Below are 6,146 nucleotides of genomic sequence, written 5' to 3'. Positions count from 1 at the left end.
CTTAAGACAGACCTTACAGTTTGCTTCCTGAGGTTTGGGCCAGAAAAATCTCATTTGTTCATAATCCAAACAGAGCTTCAGACATTACCAGCATGTGCTGGGTCCCTGCTAAGTGTGCAGAAGCCAAACAGCATGATTCTGGGAGTCCCAGAGTGCAGCCCCCACGGGGGAAGGACGCCCCACAAGTTTACAGCAACCCATTCACATGCAAACGTGTTTTATTTTCAGGTTTTAAATGGAGATACTAAAAACAGGGTTCAAAGGAGGTTTTGAGGAACACTTAAGAAGTTCAGCCTTTATTCTGAACAGCAATTAGGAACAGTTAGGTATTTAAAAACATCTACAAATTTTTCTTTTGTAGGCTTGCTGCAAATGGAGTACAGCCGGCACTTGCAGAAGGGCGGGAAGGGGGCTAGGACATCTCTGAAGCGTTATCACCTTTTGTCATCCCAAAGTACACCCGCTCCAGATATAACCCACCCTGGCAACTGCACTTAACCAAGACACTATCTGAAAAAAGCACAAGCCCTGCTCTTCCTGCAGGCTGCCTTTGTGTTTGAAAAAAAAAATGAGTATTTTTTTATATCGATTGCTAGGAAGCAAATAATAAATACTTGGGGGATGGATGGGTACTGCAGAGGAGGAGCCCACAGGCTCTGAGAACGCGAGGGAAACTTTCCACCCAGAGCCACACCTATAAGCCTGAACTATTTTGGGAAGGGTTAAGGTGGTTAAGAAGGTCCAGTAGATTCAATTCTGTGGTAGGAGAAATCCAGAAACTGCTGCAGGTTTGATCAGTAAAATCTGTCTGTGAGGAGAGACTAACAACAGCCATGGTCAGGGCAGCTGCGATGTGCTGATGTGCCGTTGGTGGTTAGCTCTGCCATCCCCTTTTCCTTCTTCTGCGTGATTTGGAAGGCAGCGTCCTCACAGCCAGTAAGTACATCCTACTGTTGGTCAAGGATGTCTGCATTGTGGAAGGTACAGGCCTGGATTATGGGAAAGGAAAAACAAAAAGGCTTTCCAGGCTTTGGTTTTGATATCTGGCCTAGAGAAAATACACACGGGTCCCACCCTCAGGAGAAGGAAGGAGCTTTGAGGGAGTAACTGCCAGGATGTGTCATCTGAAGGCTCGGGTTTCCGGCTTGATTTTACCAGCTCCTAGCCCACCCTCCACCCACCCACCCACCCACCCATTTCCTTCCCAGTCTCAGGAGAGGCAATCACTGATTCGGGGTTTATATTTAACACCCGCAGAGCTTGGCTAAGAGCTCTCCTCTCCGTTTCGTTCTCCTGCACCGTGCCACCCTCCCTCTCGCCATATAAACACATTGAGTCAGTGCCTCTAAGTCAAACACGGAAAAGAGGGAACTATCCCGGCTGCTACCAAGTCCTGACATCTTCACTTTCAGTTTCTCTCACCGGTCACCTCCAGTCAAATGTGATCAGGCTTCTGTAAAGTAAGTTGAAGGCACTTTCTCACAAGCCGGCAGCAGCCGCCCTACTTCATTTGATGAGTGTGGAACATGTCACAGAGAGTCTAGCCTGGGGGTGGGGGTGGGTGCTGGAGAGATGGCTCAGAAGTTAAGAATGCTCACTGGCTGCTCTTCCAGACAACTGGGTTCCATTCCCAACACCTACATGGTGCCTCACAACAACCTGTAAATCCAATTCCAAGGGACCTAACACCCTCTTGTGGCCTCCAAGCGCTCCAGGCATGTATGTTATACACAGATATACATGCAGGTAAAATACCCATTCTCATAAAATAAGAAGGATTCTCTTTCTGGATTAAAAATAAAAGAGAGTCTCACCTCTGCTGTAATAACAAACACCAGGGCAGTGCAACCAGACAGGGAGATAACTTTTCGTAGTCTGCATAGTCCAGTAGGGTACTCTGGCTGAGAATAAGTAAAGAAAATTTTGGTAACAAATATGCCATTTACTCTGATTTAATCATCACACATTGTATACATGTGTTGAAATGCAACATATATAAAAAATATGTACAATTAAAAGATGTTAAGGTAGTAGCAAGGATGCCCATTAGGAGGCAGACACTAAGCTACCGAATGGTTTTCATAATCTAATCTGCCCCTCACGTGTTTACATGCAAAGAGTCAACATTATATGTATTTAAAAGAGACTATTGCAGGCTGGAGAAATCACAGGCCTTGGCCAACATTCTGTAGGCAGTCTGGGGGACTCTTTCCCAAAGATTTCTACCTTTGGTAAGGGCCATGATTTTAGGACAGTATAGAATTCTCCACCTGGAAACCATACTAAAAGAGGCACCTTGCAGCTCAGTTGTCCCCTGAGTAACCAGTCTTCAGCATTGCATATCTGCTGGCTCTGTGAGGAAAGGCTCCTGGAAAGTGCCAGACTAATGCCTGTAAGACAGAATGATTTCTATGATTGTTACAGATACTGCTGAATCAGGTTTAAGGAAGAGGTCTGACATGTGTTGAACATATAGCAAATATGTTATTCGCGGTCTTTCCTTGAACATTTCTCAGTTCTGTTCAGTGGTTTGTCTGAATCCTAAGGGCAAGTCACTGGACCTTGATGGTCTTTGCAGATATGAGGAGGACAGCTGACCTAGGTGCTTTTCCTCCTCTTCTTCTGTTGGGTGTCTGCCCTATTGTGTGAAGGGCTCTGAAGGTATTGTGCTGATGAGTGGCCCTAAAGGGCCCTCCTAAGCTACAACAACCTGTAACTTCAGTTCCTGGGGCTATAACACCCTCTTCTGGCTCCAGGCAGGTACAAGGACGTACATGCATGCAAAACATCCCTATCCCTCAATGGCCCCAATAAAATATCCAAGACTGAAGACCCTGATGGCAAAGCTCCCTGTCTGAGGAACACCTGAATCTGATGACAAAGGAAAGTTAAGCACAAGCATCCTTAGGAAGTTAACATTTGCTGTCCCATTGCCCACCCCCCCCCCGAATGTTGCTGAATGCACATGTGTTGGGCGCCAGCACAAGCTTGCTAACTTGTCCTTCTCTCTTCTTTTTTTAAATTTTATTAATTTATTCATATTACAATCTCAATGGCTATCCTATCCCTTGTACCCTCCCATTCCTCCCTCCCTCCCATTTTCCCCTTACTCCCCTCACTTATGACTGTGCCTGAGGGGGACCTCCTCCCCCTGTATATGCTCATAGGGTATCAAGTCTCTTCTTGGTAGCCTGAGTCTCCTGTGCTGTAATTCAGTGCTTGGCCCAGTTATGTTGAGAGATGAGGATCTCCTCATGCCACAACTGAGCCTTGCCATGCCTCCAGGATGTTAGCTGCTGGGCAGGCAGGCATTTGAGGTACAATGACTTGCGCTTGCATGGGGAAAAGCTACTGCGCTGTGAATGAGTGTTAACTTCTGGGTTTTGTTGTTCTTGCTGTTTGTGTGCTTGCTCGTCTGATTCAAATAAAGTTCCTCCACCACCTGCCCTGTGAAGTCTTCCCAGTATCCAGCTCAAACCACTGACTCCTTTTTTCGGGGATGACCTAGGATAAACTTTCCTTATTTTAATACTAAATTCTCTACCTAATGGTGCTGTGGTCCTGTTTTTTGGCCATGTGGTAGATGACCTCAAATCTAGCATGCATGGGAATTTAACTGTTCTCCATGCATGGAATAGTCCTTCCTATCTGAGCAGGTATGCATTCCACAGTGAAAGCTTACTGCTTGCCTCGTGGTGAGGCGCTGTTTGGACCACCATCTCCGGCACACTGCTTGCCCGCAGCAGGTAAGCCTTCCTTCAGTATTTCCTCTCTCGCTTGTGCTTGTGTTTGGACACTCAGTGGGGTGGGCAGGGAGCCGGGAGCCCTGGCACTGTGTTGGGAGGACAGACAACACACAGATAAAATACAGCCATGGAATAGTCATAGATGTCCTCATACCACTCATTGGTGCTTCACAGAGGTAAGCCTTCATCCACTTTCACGTTTTCTTCCAACCACATCAGTCTAGTGGTAGAATTTTCCAAGCAGGTAGCAATGCTTTGGGGAGACCCATGGAAGAGCTAGCTCAGAAAAGGAGACACGGTAGCAGAATGGCCTTTAAAATAAAAGCAGCCCAGGTTAACTTTCAGCCTCTCTGGCTACTGATGGTGCATTCTTGAGGGAGTTCCTTCAACAGCCTTAATTTCCCCCACCTACACGCTGTAGAACCTGTGAGACCACTTATGCAGCGTCCAGCTCTGTTCCTAACATCTATGACAGAGTCAATAAATATTGGCTCCTCTCCAGACAGGGTTTCATAAAGCATTTGAGCCATTTCTCTTGCCCACATGTATTACTGTGAGGGATAGCATTCAGTTCAGTTTAATACACTTTATATTAGCAATTATATATTAATTTATATCAATACTTTATTACTACATAACATAAATAATATGTTAATATTTTAGTCTGTTAAACATTGATGACCATTTAATACTTATTGGCTATCTATCTAACAAACATGTAATGGGCATCTACTATGTTCAAAGCTCCAAGGTCTTTTGCGTCTCAGAGACTTAAGCAGGTTGACCAAATATCTTGGCTTGTTTATTCAAAATATATATAACAACAAGTCTCAAACTGGATGGCTGGTTCTGAAATGTGACAGACAGAAGGGCTTAAGACAGGCAAGTGAGTTCTGAAGTTCAGATGGACAGGAACAAGAATGGGGACAGCAGCCAGGACTTCTGGATACTTTCTGTTTGGTCATTTCATGAAATACAAAATAGTTGTGGGGGACAACTTTTATATACATCTTTTCTCCCATCAGAGGATTCTGACACTGAGCGTTCCTGACATTAAACCTTCCCAGGAAAACTTTAAAAATCCAGTCAATCAAACAGCTGTTTCTAAATATACAAAAACACAGTACGAACCGTCTGCGTTTCCAGCCTTTGGTTGAAGAAACACATCATTTTGACAGAGCCTAAATCTCACTGTACTCATCAGGAAAACCATTAACAGCAAAATTCTTCCACTAGACAACTCAAGGGCACACCTGTGCTCACACCAAACCCTCCGGTACTGTGACCCTGACCCAGAAGCTGAGATAGAGAAGCTGGGTGTGACGCCCCACCATGCCAGGGGCTTCACTGGACTCCGGACTCCTCACTTGTCATATGACAGAGTGATGCATTTTGTCATGTTTTCTATAATGGAGACAGTCCACAGCTGGGGGTGAGGGGAGACTAAGGAAGAGACCTGACTTCTCAACACAAAACAAGAAAATCCAACTGTGCCGTGACTCAAGGTGACTTCCTCAGGCTTACTCATTTACTTAGTGGCGAATTAGCTGTGGCTCCTGAGCAATTCGAGTCATTTTAATGATCTCAGTTGTAAAGCTTTCCACCTCAGAGATTTATGCTTCAGGTTATGTGTTCATCAGCTTTCTGTCACTGTGACAAAATATTTGAGACAGGCAACTTAACAGAGGAAAGATTTATACAGCTCATGGCCGCTTGCTTCCATTCCGTCCGTGTCTGTCTTGGCTCTGTCCTGAGACAGAACACTGTGGCAGGGAGCACATGGCAGAGCCAAGCTTCTTACCTCACCAAGGCCAGACGGAGGGAGAGAAGAGTGTTCTAAATCCTGTGAAAGCTAGCTTTTGTCAACTCCCCTTAAACCAAACGTGCCCGGAAGAAATTATTTTAACTGAGGAGTTGCTTTTATTTGATTGGCCTGTAGACATGTCTGCAGGAAATTTTCTTGATGTCCTATTGATGCTGGAGGACCCAGCCCATTGCGGACTCTGTCACTCCTGAGCAGATGGACTGTATGACAATGTAACTGAGCAAGCCAGGGGAAGCAAGCCAGTGAGCAGCGTTCCTCTGTGGTCTCTCCCAGGTTGTTTTGGGTCGTGATTTTTTGTTGTTGTTGTTGTTATTCTTTTATAACATCAACAGAAAGAAAACTAAAATATGTCTCAATATTCCATTTAAGAGCACACCCCCAATGATCTAACTTCCCCCCACATGCCTCTACCTCTCAAAGGTTCCACCATCTCCCAGCACCACAACAAGCTGACAAGTAAGCCTTTAGCCTATGAGGCTTTTGGAGACATTTGAGGTCCAAACTGTAACAAGTTGAGAAGATGAACAATAAGTGATTCAGACTGGAGAAGACAGCTTTCTGTGAGAGGTTTATTT

General features: G+C 45.2%; 1 long non-coding RNA gene across 1 annotated transcript; it reads right to left on the bottom strand.

Annotated features, from left to right (window-relative positions):
• Positions 1 to 267: 267 nt before the first annotated feature.
• On the bottom strand, positions 268 to 2,147 carry LOC311581743. The gene is made up of 2 exons (XR_014773880.1): positions 1,423 to 2,147; positions 268 to 989 (listed from the first exon to the last, which is right to left on the bottom strand). It is a non-coding gene; the product is annotated as an uncharacterized lncRNA (long non-coding RNA).
• Positions 2,148 to 6,146: the final 3,999 nt, after the last annotated feature.

The sequence above is a fragment of the Acomys minous genome (genome assembly GCF_964271855.1).
Source record: "Acomys minous genome assembly, chromosome: 13".
Classification (NCBI taxonomy): Eukaryota; Metazoa; Chordata; class Mammalia; order Rodentia; family Muridae; genus Acomys; species Acomys minous.
Note: the sequence above shows the minus strand (reverse complement) of the source record. Positions and strands in the feature narration are given on the sequence as shown.